This window comes from Calidris pugnax, unplaced genomic scaffold (assembly GCF_001431845.1).
Source record: "Calidris pugnax isolate Ruff unplaced genomic scaffold, ASM143184v1 scaffold103, whole genome shotgun sequence".
Taxonomy (NCBI): domain Eukaryota; kingdom Metazoa; phylum Chordata; class Aves; order Charadriiformes; family Scolopacidae; genus Calidris; species Calidris pugnax.
Genome location: NW_015090990.1, coordinates 434,986 through 454,360, shown reverse-complemented (window position 1 = coordinate 454,360; position 19,375 = coordinate 434,986). Strand labels below are relative to the sequence as shown.

Genomic DNA, 19,375 nt, shown 5'->3' with positions numbered 1-19,375 from the left:
CCCTGCAGAAGTCCAGGTAAACACATCTTCTGTCCCATGGCTTGCTTTCCTTTGGCTGTGTATTTCTTTTGCCTAAGCTGTTCCTTCTCAGCAAGCCTAATTTTTTTCTCCAAAGTTTTAGGAGACGTTTCTTTAATAACTCCCACATCTATTCCTCACTTACTGTGCTTCCACCCTTTCATCAGATCAGCTTTCTTTCATCATTGTTTCTGAGCTCATTATTCAACATTTAGCTGAACTGAACTGCATTTACCACTCATTAGGTATTTCTAAGCCAGAGGTGATCATATGATCCAATACTTCTTGGATTTTATTGTAGGCTGTTATGTGCTATGTTCCCGTGGTTTAGTGGTATGTTTAAATTTGGCTTTGAATACCATCATTGGGAGCAATTTGTATGAATAGCACAAATTGCAAGACACGAAAGATAATGCAGAGCAGCAATAGGAATCTCTATAGCATCACCTGATCAAGCCAGCATGCTAAAATGATGCTGACAAATCTCCACTCACTTTGGTGATACAAGGCTGAATCCACTACATGATAAAGGGGGTTTGAGTCCACTGCTGTTAGCAGGCTAAATGGCAGAGACTCCTAGCCTGATGATATGCATTGCAGAGACAGTAAAAGAAATGTTAAAGAACAGAGGAGGGAAGAAATTTCCCTCATTTCCCCAGGTTTTTGAATGGTACATTTCCATTTGAATTGAAATTTTCATTTTTATGTTAAAAAAATGAAACCAGTTTTGAAGTAAAAAACAATGATCAAGTCTTTCCTTCCTGCTTCTCTATTTCTCTCCCTCCAAATAGAGGGACTCATTTTCTTTTTAAACTACTCCAGCTCTGAGAAAATTACAAAGATAAGAGATGAAATGAGGGAAGAGAAGGAAAGCAAGGAAAGAAAGGGGGTAGAAAAGGAAGATTGTTTGGCTCTTTGAACTAATAATAAAACTGAGAAGCCTCCTTCTTATTAATAAATCAAACACATTTCTTAGCAACAAAACTTTTCATTCAAACTGCCAAACCTTTGCACATTCTAATGTTTTGAGACATGCTTAGGCCAATTCTCAGTGCATTGCAGAAGTAATTATTGCTTTACAGCTTTTTCTCTGCATACATTTCCTCTTTTAATGGCTTTTGAGGTCCACATCCCTATGAAAGGGTAAGAGGATTTAAAACTCTCTCCTCCTCCATATCCCCAGTTATCTCTGCCTGAGATAGTTCTCAGCAAGCAGTCACCACAAATCCATGGGTTTTGGTGTGGTTTTTTTTCAAACTACGTTTAACATTCACAGCTAAACTTCATCCTTCTCCTCAGTTTTCTACTTGGATAAATATTGTCCTGTGAGCCACCACATTATAGGTATTTTTAGCTCTAGCCATGGAATCTGAAACAGGAACCTTCTCTAGAGTAACATCTTCTGGATCTTGAGTTATACACTTTATAATAACTTTAATTAATCTCCTTCACCCAGTCTTCAAGAGGTACTAAAGTCTTGGTTTGAGCTACATACTGAAAACAGAGGTTAAATAGTACACAGGTGAAAAGTATTACAGGTTTCATGTTGATTGCCTTCTATAATTCAGATGGCAAACAGCTGAGCTGCTCTGTGACCTTTGGTTGACCTTATTAGAAAAAAAGTTTTGGAAATCCTGCCACCATGCTGATTTCTGCTTCCTAGGAACGGAAGAGAAGAGGACATCACTGGCCAAAAGTCACACTTCTGAGTCATTCCTGGCATGGTCAATCTGCCAAGACACATGATATGGAACTGGAGATAACAGGCAAGGTCATGTTAGGAATGGTACAAAAAGGGATGTTTGAAAGACGACTCTAACAAGAGAGATTTACGGCAGTAACTTCAGATACCAACTGAGAAGTATTCCCTAGTTCATCCTGTGCCAGTATTGTTCTTGATGACACATACGCACACAAACCACTAGAGGAGATGTTGCACTCAGAATAACACAGGTGGATTTGTCTTATTGGCAAATAGGAGTCTTGTTCAGCTCCCCGTAGAGAATGCAAGGTAATGAGATTAGGGATGAAAAATAAGATACTCTATAAACCCAGAAAAGCAAGCATGAGAGACACCCAAAGGTAGTTGTGGATTGTTTCACTTAAGCCCCATGTTTGCCAACAAGAATGAGCAAAGTAAGCTCTGGGATATTTACAACCAGTATATAGGTGGATATAGCACACAGAAGGGCTCTGGCAGAGTGCCTCCCACAGTGCTGTTTCAGGGCTCTTACTCGTTCTTTGATGTACCGTGTGTCAATGTGTTGGTGTAGGTACCTCTGTGCTAGTGAATATTCATGTGAATCTGCTTGTTTCGTATTGTATTTTTACCATTCTGCTGTAGTAACTACTTTTCTATCATGCGGGAGGAAAATTATGTATATTTCTAAACATGACTTCTGCTGTAGTAACTACTTTTCTATCATGCAGGAGGAAAATTATGTTCAAACATATGTATCTGGTTTTTTGGTTAATAGTTAACCTTAATTGTATTCTAGGCAATTGCATGTTTGTAAACATGCTTCATTAACAGAAATCTAATTTATATATTCATCTTTATAAATATGATACAATATGCTAAATATTTTATCTTACAACAATTCCTCCTTAAAAAAACCCCAAGCGTATTTTATAAAATAAGCCAGTTAGATCTAAGGAGAACTAAAAACCATGTCCTCCTATCTTGCGAAAATTTTAATCTTGGATGCTTGTTTGTTGTCATTCTATTCTCCTCACACTCCACTCTATAACACAACATAAATTGAAATAATAAAAACAGTTTACAAAGTAAGAGGGGGTTTGATTCAGCTCATTGGAAGATAAAAGGAATAATAAAAATACTAATTCAATAAACTGAGTATCTTTAATGTTATGTCAAAACATCCCTTGACAAGTCTTCTGTGGCTTGACTGAGTTAGCATTTTTGAGGCTGAAAAATGTGATTAAAGCACTACCAAGCCATTCTACCTGCTTCTTAAAAGCATGCAGGAAGATCCAGCGGAAGCAGGAGCATAGAGCAATTAGTAATTTGTTCAAACCCACACAAGAGATCTCTCTTTTCTTCTTAACGATGTCCTCATTCAGCTGGTTTACTAGCTGCAGTAATTTAAAAGCCTTATTACCACATAAGACAACCATATAGTTTTCACAGAGAGGACAAGTCTGTGGACAGCATATTTATTAGATTTAACTGCAAAATCTTTTAAAACATTCCAATCCCATGAATTCAAAATTTAGTATCTGAATTTTTTGTCAGATGAGGTGCTAAATGCAACAAGTCCCACAGAAAGACTTATAAAGAGGCTTCATAAAGAGGCAGTATAAGAGATGTAAAGAAACTCTCCAGTCTCCAGAGGAGCACACTGCATTCTATTAGCTCTGTACAGGTTTCTAATAGTTCTTTGAGCATGAACATCTGAAAGTTGCCACATAACTTACATATATATATACATTTATTTGTAGGTAAATATTTATATTTGAAAATACACATACATATACATAAAGTGTAGATAATGTTTTTATATATATACACCCGTATACATGTGTGCAAATACCAAAGCATTCAAAGGAAACAGGGATTAACTTTGAATGCCAGGTTTTACAAGATTTTGGACCTCATGGCTTGGAAGAACAGACTTTCCAGAGCCAAATAAGCAATAGATTAGAGGAGAGGTGCTAGACTGAAGCAGATAAAGCAGACTCTGCTGTATCTCTGAGCTGCTCTTTCAGCCTGAACAAAAGCAACTTGATCTGCGGTTTCAAGTAAAGTTTTATATTTTGCTTCTTTTAACAGGAGCTGTATCTCTTTCTTTGGAAGATGATTTCCCTGAAATCAGGAGTATTACTGCTGGTTTTCATTATTAGCATTATATCACAAGACCCTCCATTTTCCTTCTCTTTCTGCTTTATGTTAAACAAACACTTTCCATCTTATCAACCACCTATAATAGAAGAGGCAGGATTGCATCTATCAGCAGGACACAGACGGGTTGAAAACTAATCTTGGAGTAGTAACAAGATTTGAACACACACTGGACTGTGGTAAACCTGAAGGACACATAGGACAGTGATACTGCACTTAAAAACGATGAGAATTAAAGAGATCGTGGGAGGAAAAGCAGCTTACTTCTTGGTTTCTTTGACACTGAGACACAGATTAGTCACTGAATAAGAGGGATGAGCAGAATAAGCAAGAGGAGGGAAAAAAAAAAAAAAAAGAGAAAAAAGGAGAAAAAAGAAAAGGGGTTAGTACTACTGAAAACCAGTGAGAGAACCAACTAAATGGTGGAGACAGAAATCAGATCACATGGCCTACATGAAGGTCCTTCTGGATGCCATCTTTCTTCTTGCCAGAAACAGCAGCAAGATGTTGAGCTAAGGGCTCAGAAGGTGTGAGGGTAACTAACAGTGTTCCTTTCTAGGCAAGCTCTTTGGTATTCTTAAAATGGGACAATCAGTAAATAACCTACCTCTCACACCACAAAATATTCTATGCATGAATTGTACAGTGAAAGAGGGAAAGTTTAATCATAGCAGATTCATTTACCTTTAGCTCATCACAACACCTTTTTCTTGGTATTACAGAGCATCAGGGGCTCGCTAGCCATCATTAAATGAGAAATGATGGAAAGTCACAAATTAGAGAAATTCTTGGTAAGGATTACATGAGAGTCAAATTGCTTATGACTCATCTTCAAAAAAATTATAAATGTCTGATTAAGCAGAATATTGTAGCTACTCAATCTTAGAAAATTATTCCTTCCCCAAAATAAAAAGAGTGTAACAAAAGCAATAATACAATGTAATGATGAAAATGAGTGGATTTCATCAGGGAACTGTTTGATTCCACCACCTCATTTTTTGTTTTATTTTAGTAATTGTAAAGAAACGGGTTTTCATAAAAGCAGTGACATCTAAAATATTATCCTACTCTGTACAAAAACCTGAAAGTATGCATGCATACAACTTGCCTGGTAAAATGTCACATATAAGTAAACGTGCATCATAAGTCAGTAGAAATATCTGGACGTACCAATTCGAGATCAAATTTCAAGTGTTCCATTTACAATGGGAAACTGTGAACTGAATAGTGACCAGAATTCAGGAGCAGCATGTTGAGGATTTGATGTCTCATCACCAGGTCTCAGCATTCTTTATTTGATTTCAAGATGGAGGAAAGAACATTTCACAGAATCACAGAATCTTCATGGTTGGAAGGGTCCTTTGAGATCATCAAGTCCAACCACATCATTTAACAACATTGTCATGTAAATGATAATGAAAAAAAAGTTAAATTCCACTAAAGAAAGGGCAAGAGGGAGAATTTGTTTTCATCAGCTCTACATACTTTCAATATTCAGAGTCTATTGGAGGTATAAATACTTTTCTTCCAGAACCACTCTGGCTTCTGATACTGTTTACTGGAATGTTTGACTTCAGTGAGCATACAGAGTAGTCATTTCAGTTTGCCATTGTTTAAGTGTGCTGTTGCTTTTTCTAAACAATATGCTAAAAATTAAATCCTCTGGACTCAAGTGAGTCAGGTTTATACTGTAAAACCTAACCTCAGTAGTCCTAATGAGATTCTGTAGCCATTTGCTATTCAAACTACAAAGAGAGGTATTTAAGTGTTAAATAAACAGAGCATCAGGCACAGAAACATAACATGAACTGAAAAAAATAATAATTTCCCCAAAGATTCTTAGAAACAGAACTAGAAGTACTCACTTGTTCTTTCATCAAAACTGACCAAAAATCTTAGAAAACTATTCAGCCATTTCTAGAAGACATCCAAGACAAATCCTTTACTGACCTGTAAAATACCAGTGCTCTTCTGTATTCAGAAAGGTCTTTTCTATTACCGTACTTCTTTGACAGACACTTGATTCTGCCAGCATTTCAATATTTGAGGGACTCAGCTTTTAATCTAGCTGAAATGATACCACAACACCTAGGTAGCTTGATGTTGCAACCTGCCAGATCTCAGATCTTTGACAAGTTGGTGTAATTGAAATTGCTCTACCTAGAAAAAAGAAATAAAGGACAAAACTGGCGAAAAGCAGCCATTGGCGACTCTGTTGCTATCAAGAGTAGGAAGACTTGAAAACAGTAATTAGTGGAGATGGAAAGGTCCAAACTCATGAAGGAGATGGTCCTATTTCTTTTCGTGATTGCACCTCAACCTGTTCCATCAGCAGCCACCAATTTTCTAATGCTCTGCCAGAGATAAAATAGACATGACTTATTATTCTGAATTCCCCTTGAATCTCTTTTTAATTAAATCTTTCCTTCCCCCCAGGGAAGCTTAATCAAAAAAACAGCCCATCAAATTACTGACTTAACATAGGCAGATTCGCTATAAGCCTTGTTCATTTGCATAGCTGATGACTGTTTCATTTTGTTTTGATCTTCTTGGTCACTTCAGTGAATGAAGTGAGGCTATGTGTTATGTGCTGTTTAATCATAATACTTACACTAAGTATGAGCAGAAGATTTATTTGCTAGTATATGTAAGATTATTACAGGAAGCAGTTTTTAATCGCTCTGACATAAATGTCATGGAGTGGGATAATCATATGGTTGTATCTGGCCTTAAACATACTAGTACTAGCCTCAGACTTTCTCTCTGGTACTCTGCGTAAAAGAATAGCTTCAATGAAATAAACGGACTTATTGATTAATGCAGTACTTTGGAATATCATGAATGACTTCCACTTCTTTCATGTATTTACATTCCAAAGTAGGTCACAGACATGGGAAGGAGGAAGGTTCTTCCATCACCATTATTTCCTCATTGAAGAAAACCCACATAGATCGTGGATATCTAAGATCACCTAAACTTTTTGCCTTCAATATCAGCTTCGCGAGTTTTCTATTTCTTAGTTAAAGGCTGTTCCAAAGAGATTTTTCGTTTGGGGTTGAAGGATAGATTTACTAGCCCCAGATTAGAACTGTCTGCCTGTTCTCATCAAACTAGCTATTTCCTCAAAGACATCAAAGACTGTCACCAGTCAATGACATAGTTACAAATAAGCTGAAGAGGCAGGAGATGCATTCATACATAATCTTCAGAGCAGAGACTCCACTGTTATCATCACTGGCATGAAGAGATTCTCCTTTTAGGATGAAGACCTTGTGCTTCACACTTACTAACACAGAAAACCCATTCCTATCCTGAAGGAGTCTAAATCAATTACATTTCTGTGTGCGCCTTGTGGAAGAGAAGAACAGGCATTTCCAGCTGTGAACTGTTTTTCTCCCTGCCTGAACACTGAATTAAGTGCCTGTCCTGGAATTTAAAAAGCTTAGTTTGAACATGACTTTATAGATCTGCTCTAAATTTCCTCTCAGCTAAGATTATAGTTTTCCTTAATGTCAGAAATAAAAAGGAATAACCCTTCTCTTGTACAGCTCTTTTGGCTATCACAGGACAGTACTTTATAGTCACATTTAACTGGTTATTCTTTAACTTAGGACGAACACACCATTTCCATCACACAATTTTAGTTCAGCACCAGTGCAGGCAACTCAGTAAAAGCTTACATGCTTTTGTAGGGAGATGCAAGTTGAGTCTGCCCACATCCCTCGTAGAAATGACTGGAAGGGAACAATGCTCAAAAAAAATATTTTCTTTTCCTGGATCACAGCTAATCAACCCGTAGCTCTCACATTGAAGACTGCATAATTGTAGATTTACACAAAGATCCTAAATTTGCTGCATACAGACCCCCCGTGGAAGTCACCAGGGAGAGCCAGCACAATCACAACAGTTTAAAGACTCCATTATTTGTCGATGCAGTCAGTACTTTTAAAAGAAGTGTGCTAACAGCATTATTGCTTATATTAAGTTAATGCCTCACATAAAAGCCTCTTTCTCTAACCTCTGTTGTTAGGTGTACATCTGTATGCACTAGAAGAGATGAACATTTAACCCTAATGAGATCAAGCAGGCAAACTCAAGCTCAAACCAATTAAGCATGTCACCTAATGATGCCCAGGAAAACTTTCAACAAGTCAAGCATCAAACCCAGGCCTTTCAAATTTGAAGATGGTGCCTCTCCCTCTAACACCCACACTTTCATCCTAACACTTAGGAGTTTTATGTTAATTTTCATATGCTACATTTTTCAGTGCAGCAGAAAAACAGATAATTGCACTTGTAATTGTGGTGTTCCCTTGCAAAGTCTGTCAGGTGTTAGAATACTGACCCCAGTGCCTGTGCTAATTAGATGAAGCTGCAAAAAAACTGGCACTAAAAATCAGATGCTACTAAGGTTGGGGGGGGAGATTGGAGAGGGTAGGAGGAAAATCTGTTCTGTTATAGCTCTGACTCACTGTCTGCTTGTAATCAGACAAAGGCTGTCAAATCAGGACTTCCTTATTTAATTCGCACAACTCACTGACGTTTGGGACCCAATGACAGAATTGGTGGGGTGTGGTTCAGGTCTGTCAAAGCAAGCAAAATAACGTATTTGCTGTGAAATACAATGAGTCATGGAGGTTTATACCTCCTTCAATAAGCTAAAGTGGTAAACGACTTATGGTTTAGTGAGAGATTTTTTTTTTCTATCTATTTTGCTGAGGTAAGCCTCTTTCATATTGGTGGACCTCGCCCAACAAAGCCAACTGCAGCTCCTGAGCAAAAGTACAGATGAAAAGCACATCTCCATTGCTTGTCTGAAAAACAGCTTAGGCTTTTGCAAACACTCACTGCTGAATGCGAGTGTGTAAAGGAGATTGCAATCCAAACTCATGATGATGCAGTAAATATACTACTTCGACTCATGTGCAGCCTCTCTGCAGGAGGCCCCAGGGAACAGTACCAGCTACCAGATGCAGATTTCAAAAAGAGAAGAGTTTATAATTTGCAAACAAATCTAATTTTATAGTTAAAATGTCTAATGTTAGTCATTTTAGGGAAATTTGGAACTCAGGAATTACTGACGATATTAGTTTTCAGCTTGATTCAGTTCATCCTTTCCTCCCTGTAATACCTGGTTCCAGCCTATATGCTTCACATGAATGGCAGAACCAAACTCCTAAATTCTTTGGTGGCTTTCCTAGATCATAGAAACTGTACAGTAGCTCTCCACCAGAAAACTAGGCCAGAAAACAAAGGCAATTACTCAGTGCATTTCTTCAGAGCATAAAGACAGGGAGGGGAAAAACTGCGGAATTTTTTTTAATATATCTATGCCGATTTTGTACACTCATGAGCAACCTCATGTACCTGATGTTACTAACAAAAAAACTAGCTATACGTTTTCCAGGATGGAAAACAAGCTTTCATCTGTCCACCCAGGAGAACCAGCAATGCAAGCTCATACCTGCCTGGAAGAGAGACAACTAGGAATACCCTTAGTCTGTCAGCTCTTCGGAGCATTTAAAATGTTTTCTGTAATCCTTCTAAGAAGTTATCACAATATAATTCTATGTGTTATAGTGCCTAGTATTCACCTCAACTCAACAGAACAGGAGGACCTAGGAAACAGAACAACTGTTGGTAAAATATATGAAGAAGAAATCAAAAGGGTGTGCAACTTTAACTTATTATATTGTCAATAAGTTGGATACAAGGTTGGCATAGAATATGATGAAAGAGCAGGCCAATGCACTCTCATATGATATACTCAAAAGGAGCAGCAACCGTTAGGAAAATGAATAGTTTTTCGTACTGACAGGTACAAACACATCTTGTATTGCATACGTTGCCAGACAGGTTTTAAGGAGAATAAACTTCACAGCAGAACAATAACAAGGATTTACACACTGGATGAACTGACTTCCGAGGAAAAGACGATATGAAATTCAAGTACAAGTCATTCCCTTCATTTTCAGGAACTTTAGACCAGGTCCTAGACGAACTGAGTCTGCACAAGAATTCAGTGAGGAACTGTCCAAGAATAATGAGAATTAATATTACATATAAGATGAGCTCTGCACTTAAGAAGCAGAGCTGGGAAAAGGGAATTTGATAATCTCTAAATATTTGAATGCTGCAAGCTACATCTGATTGAAATTCATCAAATTTTCATTTTCTTTTCCAAACAAACAGTCTCTGTGAAAAATGCCATAGCTGTTTAATCTTGCTAGGGGTTGCTGAAGGAGATTCTTCCTCTAAAATTAAAATGCAAACTATTTTGATACAAAATTTAAAAAATAATAAAACAACACAAACCAACCCCTCTGAATTTTTGGGGGCAGGTAGGAAGAAATCCAACTCCACTGTTCTTTCTGTCTAAGGTTTCTCTTCTCCCTTCTCTCTGCTGCTGTGTTTAGTGTGCTTGTAAGCAGTTGCACCAAGGGTAGGGCAGCCTATGAGTAAAGTGCCCACCTAGAATCCAATTCATCCAAGTTCATATTCTATTTTTTTCAGAAACTTCCTGGGTAGCTTTTAGCCCTGCTGAAGCACCAGCCTTTGTAGAGGTACCGGTGCTCCCCCTTCTGCTGACATGACTGTCCAGCAGCAGATGGGCAGATGTCCATGGGGTTTATCTGAGTATATAGTATCCTGCATGTTCCAGACCATGTGCTCTGGCTAGGAGATGTTCACTGGGGGCATCATCACACACACATAGAGACCATGGGAAGACCATGAACCCTTACAGCTACTAAAAACCTACTATTATTATTCATAGAGGTAGTTTCCCCAGGATTATTTAGAGTAGAAGGTGCACTACAAGTGCTCCCAAAACCAGCTCTAGAAGATCATATCCTGTAAATAGAAGTTCCCTCTCCATTTTGCTTGCTATGACTGTTGGCTTTAGCTTACCCTCTGCACTGTGGAGAATGAGCGCTCCTTAGCTCATTATCCTGTGGGGCAGGCATTTCTCATAATCTATTAAATATTTAGACCTTCATATAGCAAGTAATGCTGCTAACTTGTTTGACTTAAATTATACCCTACTGGCAAATCAAATTAGAGAAGATTTGAGTAAATCTACCTTTTAAAACAAAAGCTGATTTTCTCTGTGTTCAGCCATTTGTGGGATTAACTTTTTTAATGGGTTCTTATGTGCACAGTGTTTTTGTTTTCATGGATACTAGAAGAGGATGAATTATTCATCCGGGGAGGGGAGGAGGGAAATCTACAACATGCATTTTCAAAGCATATTTAGTCCCTTTTGTCCTATTCATAAATCAATCCTGATTACTACAAATGAATGTTACTCCTAACGGTTCACTCAGGACTCACTTGGACCATTAATTCAGACCTCCTCACTGAGTGCATTAGGAAACTGCCACTAGTAATGGCAAACTGAGAGAAGATCCTTTGTGGATCTTTCCATATAAAGAACAGACTCCATCTCCTGCTCCTACCTTATGCATAATTTTTGATAAACCAGATTCTCCAGTTAAAAAATGCCATTTCACCTCTTGCTCTGCTGATAAATTTGCATGAAGTGAAGGAAGCAAATAGCCTTATTAATGCTCAGTATGCTGTTTTTATGACCTGGGGGGAGGACAGAGAGCAATGGCTCATGGCATCTACATCAGAAGGGCAATTTAGGCCCAAACATATAGAGACATCACCGAACTAATACAGGAGTGACTACAGCTATGTCACTGGTGACATAGATCACAAGGTATTTGTCTCTGTTCCTGGACTGCTGACAACCTGCCATCAGTGAAGAACCATTGTCATCGAGGAACAATGCCTCACCATTTACAGCAGAAGTAAATGCAACTTGCCAATTCTTATCCAGGCAGTACAGCATTTATCAATCCTTATTGCCCAGCTGGGAACAAAGAGAGGATTCTACCGATTTGAAAATTATTATTATTATTTACTACTGTATTGGCAACACAGTGCACTGAATAGTTTTAGAAGAAAAATTTATGCTCCAGAATTCCTAAGGGCCAACACTCCATCCTTCTCAATACACACAATAAAACAGGGAATGAAAACGCATTTATTTCCTTTCCAGTCCAATTCCTACTGTGCCACAGTGGTTAGTATTGAATACCATTCTGTTTCATGCATTGGAGCTCTATGCTAAACTCTAATTACCGGTGTCAAAAGGGAAGCGTTCCCTAAAATGATACCATAGTTATTCTTCAGTTTCCACTGCTGTGGGTGTTGCTAAATATCTTTTGAGTATTTCTGGGTACCAGGCTGAAAAGAGTACAGTGTGTCCCACTGCAACTCTATGCTCTTTTATCCCATAAAGATCAAGCAGCTCCCAGGCAATTAACAGTTTGGAAAAGAGTGCACTAACACCAGCCACTAAAAACCTTTTGTGGTCTAGAATGGCACTGAATGAGCAATTATGAAGTTAGCTTCTCCTTGTTCTTATGAATCCCTGTAACAGTGATGCTCATTAAGAATACCCCTTAACCTCAAATTTGGAATTGTGTCATCCAGCACGGAAATGGTGTTGGCACATTCCAAGCTAATCACTGGTGTAATGTGTCTGATGTTGACTATGATAGAAGGGAGTCACAGAGACTCTTCGCAGCAAACCTCCACCACCTCCATCCAACTCATCAATAAACCAGCCTCTACGGTCAGGAACCTGGACTTCCCTGGCACAATACAAGCACACCAACACAATTCCGGAGTTGAAACATCCTTATCTTGAATTACAGTGATGTTGGTGAATATTACTTTAAATTTAGATTCTTAGGTAGTCACCATTCATTACAAAACAGAAATAGTTGAGCTGCTGTTATCCTAAGCCAGTTTCAATTAGACTCAAACTGAGGGGAAAATCTGCTAGGTCACTTAAAAACCCATTTGCACCCTGGTTAAAGTAGAACTTCCTCCCATCCTTAACACAATGCCACACAGGGTTCCGATTCCAAGCCTTTCTCTGATTTGGCACGTGCACAGTATGAGGAAAAAAGTTACACTGGTATGCTGCCACTGATACAGAAAGAGACTAAGACATGAGTGCAGCTTTTGCCACGTCAATCATTTCTTGACATTTCTTTCTAACACTAAAGCCTTCTTCTCAACCAAGAAACAGTCTCCAAATTCACATACAGTGTCTCAAAGAGTAAAACAAGCATCTCTCTTCCAAAATTCTATCCACAGACAATTCCTGTCATGGAAGAAAGAAGCCTTTTTATCACAACTGTCCATGAACTCATCCCATCCTGTTGCCCTTTCTATAACACAATGCTGATACTTGTAGTGGTCGTGCAATGCCTGTGCAGCTTGACAACTCTTGGGTTGCACTAGAGACTGAGAGATTGAACTGGTGAGGGTTTTATTATGGTAGAAAAAAACTGGATAAAAGAAAAGTTACCATTATATGGAAGGTTACATTGTCTCTCTGAGCTCTGTATCCTATTTTCAGTTAAAGTACTACAAGTGTAATTAAAAAAAAAAAAATCAACTCTGCAGGCTTTTAATTCACAAGTTACCAAATACAATAATAGTGAACCAACCAGTACTGTAATACCTGCTCTGTATTGTAAATAGATAGATTCATGCAGAATTCCACTACTTTATTCAGAACGTGTATTCATAATCTCTGAGCAGAAACTTCTGTAGGAAATGGACCAAGTTATCCGAGTTCTAGCATATGTTTGTAACAATGTAGAGAAAGAGCTAGTATCATGCAGAGGCAAAACACAGTCAGAAAAATGGGATTTCCTCTCCTGGAATACAGATCAGGCAAGATCCTTCACGACATTTACAAATGGCTTCATGCTCTCTCTTTTACTAAGTTACTTTTGTAGCAAATTCTAGCTAAAATCTGGAATATTTTATGTGAATCTATTTAGAAGGGCAGTTAGATCACCACATTATGAACTTCCTTTTTTTTTTTTAACTGTTTAACACAGTGGATAATTAAAAATAAATAAATAAATGTTTTGGCATCTTTTTCCTCTAGATTCTATATTGCATTGTTTTTATCATTGGAAACATCATCAGTTGCACTGATCCAGTGAACAGATGGCGTTATCAGCCCACAAGAATTGGCACAGGGCAATTAGAAAATTCAGAGACAAGATTAATACAAGGAAATGGATTATCAATTATATCAGTTGAGCACTGCGTACAAAAAATTTCTTGTTTTCCTCTGACTCTACAGAGACATGCTAATAGGTCCACCGATGCTTCCCACTTTACCAAGTGATGCATTCAAAGCCGCCAAGAATTGCCTGCAATTTTAAACATTTATTACATCAGGATTATACTATTCTCTTCCCCTCTTTCCCGGTTTGAGTACAGGGAGTTTAGATAAGAATGAAAAAAACAAAGCAGTCCCTATCTCTTAGACTTTACTGACTGCAGAAAGAAAACGTTCATGCGGATCTACCAGTTCTTTTCTCTTTTGCACCCTTCCTTTCTGCTTAGACCCAGAAGAAACGTGTCCAGCAAGAACCACATCCTACAGACGTGATGCAAATGTGGCCTTTGTATCAGTAAGAGAGCAGCAGTCTGAGAAAGTGAATGCTACAGGACTAGAATATCTTTCCCCCAATTTTGGGGGTGGAAAAACCCAACAAAGTCCTCTATTATTATTAAAAACAAGCAAACAAACAAACAAAGAAAACCAAACACAAAACCAAAAAGCACAGCAGGTGACCTGACGACCTATGTAGCAGTCCACTCCCTTGAACATTTGGTAGGACTCCAGAGGCTGGTAGGCTAAGGCAAAGCAGATGCAGTAGAGCACCTCTGTCATGTGTGATGTTGACAGTCATACCCGCAGTTCTGTGCTATTCCCATTCTCCTCTCTTTCAGAGGTAGGGGGGTTAAGACAGGAATTCAAGTCTGCCAAGTGAGCAGAAACCTGTCACATCTACAGAAAATGCATTTTGGGTGCTAAAAGTAAATAAATGCCATCCCACGCTATCACTGCCTTTGGATTCTTATTCATTTCAGTATTTAGCTATCTAAACCTCACTTGCTTCAAGTAACAGCAGAGAAAGGGGAGGGAGAGCAACAGAAATCCATGGATTTAGAAAACATTACATAGAGCAGGGCGAATGTGATCTAACAACAAAGCACAGGACATGATCACACCATATGGTATCAACTCAATTGACCCCAAAGGATTTATTTTAGATACTTAAATGTATAATCAATGTGAGAATCTACCTCTAGGCTTACTTATGATATGCTGCCTAAGTTTCCCATTGGTGAAAGGATTACTATAGTGATTAAAAAACATTCACCAGTCCTACAGACACTGGAGTGTTGGCAGAAGCCTGTACTCACCATGTGCTGGAAGTGCCTCACAAGGTGTTGCTCTATGCAGAGTCACCATATTTTCCACTTGAAGTCTATACTTTTACAAATGTACCAAGCACATTTGAAAACAATTTGTTCTTGCTGTTAATTTATATGAAAAATCCTGCTGCATTTGTATGACATTGAGAGCAAAAAATAAGAAAAAAAATTGTCCAAGCAGACAATGTATTTGATATTGCAATGATAATAACCCTGGCTAGATTCCTGTGGGCTGGCAATGCCATCTGCCTAGTGGATGCAGGATCCAAAGACCATTGTAAGACTGTCTTTAAGACTGGGTCAAAGCTAAGGAGTGCTAGTTGAGTCAAACTGATTGAATGCAAGGTAATGACAGCCGTGCAAGAGAGGCACTGATCAGCAGTGGGTCCCTTGGGCTTTGCCATGGCAGGAACCTCATTCTCAGCCTTTCTCTCAGGAAATGTCATTATTCTCTACCATTTCTTCATTGTTGCATCTGAAGGAATATGTTTTTCTCCCTGTATGGAACTAAAAGGAGGAAAGCATGCCTGAATGCTAGTGTCTTGTAAAGAATATTCAAGTACTGGAGCCAGAGGAAAAGCCAGAGACCTGTGTCTGATCCGCTTTATTCAGCCTGCAAGCAAATGAGCTGCAGCCTGAGATCAGATGATCAATATTCTACCTATTTCAGCAGATCTTTTAAAAACTTAGCATTTCTGACCACATGGGTAGAAAGGTCACTGTTTAACAGACCTCTTGCCTTTACCGCTGTTGACCCAACAGGTCTCATTCATGCTGTTACAAGTCCCAAATATACCTACTGATCGTGATGGCCTCAAGTATCCAGTCAAATTTTCTCCTGTAAGTTTTCACTTATACTTGTCTGACTCCTGCTCAGTTATTATCAATTTAGATCACTTTAAAGGAAGAGTAAAGTCACAGTCAACACTATTGTTGCCCAAAAAAAAAAGTCTCCTTCTCTGAGAAAATGTATATTTTCTTCAAATCCAAAAAGATCATTCTTTTCCATTTCAAAATAAATAGAAATACAGACACACGCTACCTACATTTTAACTGAATACAGTTATTAAAGACAGTTTCCTGTAAGGCTACATATAAATCTGCTGCAGAGTAGTAGACAATATATTTCAATACATTAATAATATATTTCAATATGAAGTTGAATAAGAGATCTGATTCTACCACACATGGAATTTCCGCATCTTTGACTGACAGTCATGACCACGTTTAAGTGCAAAGTTTGAAAGTCTCATGAGCAGATAATAAATAGTAATGAACTGGCACTAGCAATTCTGTGGTAGGAAGAGGTGGCTGCGTTCAGGAACGGAAACACGTATTCGTTTCTGAGAATAACTTTTGCAACGGGAGTTAGAAGGTGCCACTTCTCCAGGAGGTGTTTTAATCTGCTACATCCTTCTGGTAACCTCAGTCAAGAAAGATATAAATACGGAAGCAGGGGCCATAATGTATAAAATAACAATAGGAAAAATTTCTAAGATACACAACACCAAACCAGCTAGAGGATCACTAACCAGGAAAGCTCCAGCAACTTTTTTCCAGAACTGCAGACTAGCCCTGAACCGCTACATTAAAGTGGTTGGGGAAGACAAATTCATTTCTCTTTCCATATTTTCACTATTTCCCCCTTCCTCCAACTTGAAAAAGGAAAATGAAGAGAAGAAAATTGCATACAACTGGAATTCTAGACTTACCAAAGCTACTAAGGTTTCCAGACCACAGAACATGCTGCTAAAGGGCAACTAATTTGTCTTGTAGCAGGCAAGGCTTTGTGTCTCCTTGTCTACCTGATGAATGTAGAAGTTTCAGTTCCCCGAGACAGCGCATGCAACTCATTTCCAATGTAATGTACATGGCTATTTATTCATTTTCTAGTAATTAGTATCCTGCAGAGAAATCCTATTGCCAATCTATTTACCTAATATAATAAATTATTGCAAAAAGCAAAGTGGGAGGAATTTCTTATGTTTTATTAGCATTTGGTAATTTTGATCTTTATAATGATGTCTGCTGACCCCTAGCCTGGAGCTGTGTTTCAAAGCAGTTTCTTTAGCAATTCTTTGTTTAATTAAAAACTATTACCAAGGAGGAAATTGGAACTAAATATCTCACTGGTGGGGAAAATATTGACTTACTCAGTATTTTTACATTACAGAAACTACATAATGAGAGGAGAATAATTTTTAAGATATTCCTAATGTAGAAGCAAGGAAAACCCCCAAATTAAATTAATGCCATGTTAGATATTAGGAAGAAAACTAGCTAAGTTGCATTCTTCCTCCCAGAACCATACTCCTTTTTCATTATAAATACTGCCCCCAGTTCTGTTCTGGTTTGCAAAACCTGTCAGAAAGAAGCTTGTTGAAGCCACTGTAAATATATCAATATAGGCATCTGAATGCAATCCCTTTGGCCAAACTGTTGAAATTGAGCAAGGCAGAGAAGCAATGCTTTTCTATTTGCACTTTGGCTTTTAAATAGAAGGACCTCTGCTCTGACAGTGGCCTGCACTGAACCATCCCATTTGCAGAATTTAGTAGCATCTCCTTTTGGAAAGTTTGCTGGGTACCTGGGAGGTCAGTAATCCTTAAGAGCAAAGGCACTTTTATGTAGTTATTTAAATATACTTCAGGATACTACTTATAGGCGCATAACATTCAATATTTTTGCTTATATATAATCTTTCTTAGCCTAAAACTGAGAAAGGGAGCACGGCTTCCCTGAGCCCCAACATACAGAGATGATTTATTTAAGAAGGTGATGAATTTTCATACTGGATGCAATTACCGAGGTCTATGCATGCACACAGATATCTTCACATGTGAATCTAACGAGGTTTCTAGGGAACTTGTAGCTATTACAGATTCACAGGCTCCTTCACTCAGCTCCTGGGAAAGCACTTACAGCTGATTCCATGCTAATTCATTGCCCAATGAATAAGTAAAATCTGTACAGTATAATAAAACCATTGATCATTATGCTTTAAAAAGATTGACTCCTAAATATTTAGGAAGCAGTGTGTATTCAATGGAAATGTTTATTGGCACTGGGAAATTAAACTGTCACCCGTGAAATAGTAAAACTCATTAATGCAGAGTTTCTTTTTAAGTGTTAGGAATTAACTTTACGACTGCATCAGTAATGGCAAGCCTCAGCCTTAAATCGCCTGCCATTTAGTATTCGCGAACATTATTAAAACATATTAACCGTAATTTAATTGACTGAAAATTAAAAAAAAAAAAAAAGAGGGGGGGAGGAGAAGGAAAAAAAAAAAATAGGAAAAAGTTGGCCGCCTTGAGCGCGGTGGCTGGTTTGGAAGCGATGAGAGGGCAGGGGGGGAAGGCAGCGCTGGGCCCGCGGGGCCGCGCTCCCTACGGCATCGTCCTCCCCCTTCCCTGGTCACGGAGCATCCAGCGCTCCCGGACCCACCGGCGGTGACAGACCCCCGGCTGCACCCGCCTTCGCCGAAGCGCCCGTAGAGCCGCCGCCGGTGCCCGCCCGCCGCGGCACCGCAAAGCCCAGCTCCCGCCTGCGGTGACAGACCCCGCTGGCACCGCCCGTAGGGCCAGCAGTGAAGCCCGGGAAACTTCCCGGGGGATCTCCCGGGGAAGAGGGAGCGAACAACCGTTTCCCACCCGGGACGTTGCGGGCGCGCCCCGGGACCCAGCCGCGCCCGTGGGAACCGACGACGCCCCCGGGGCCGGGCCGGGGGAAGATCCCCGGTGCCACCAGCGCCGCTCCGCCCAACGGGATGGAGCCAAACTGCGCCCGCAAATTCCCGGGACCCCCGACTCATGCGGGAGGGACCGAGCCCGTCCAGGCGGGCAGCCCCGGCCCCGTGGCAGCCGGCGGCGGGCGGCCGGGGCAGGGAGAGCAGCAGCGACACTGGCCGCAAGAAAACCGTGGCCAGCGGAACGACAGAAAACCGTGAGGGAAAGCCAGCCGGCGGCTCGTTGCAGGCTCCGGCGGCTCCCGTTCAAGGGCCGTTCCACGGCCACACCGGCAGGACGGTGGCCAGCAAATTCCTCCATCTGGCCGCAACTTTGCATTTCTAAGCTCCATTAGCAAACGGGAGCCGGGCTAACTTTCTTAGAGGTCACGTTACAATAACCCCCTTTTTCAGGGAGTTTTTTCCCCCCTCTCTCTTCCTCC

At 39.6% G+C, this 19,375-nt stretch overlaps 1 protein-coding gene across 1 annotated transcript in view; it reads right to left on the bottom strand.

Moving 5' to 3' along the window:
* CNTNAP5 (contactin associated protein-like 5) overlaps nucleotides 1–19,375 on the bottom strand; it is a 288,857-nt gene that overhangs the window by 269,046 nt on the left and 436 nt on the right. The window lies entirely within an intron of this gene.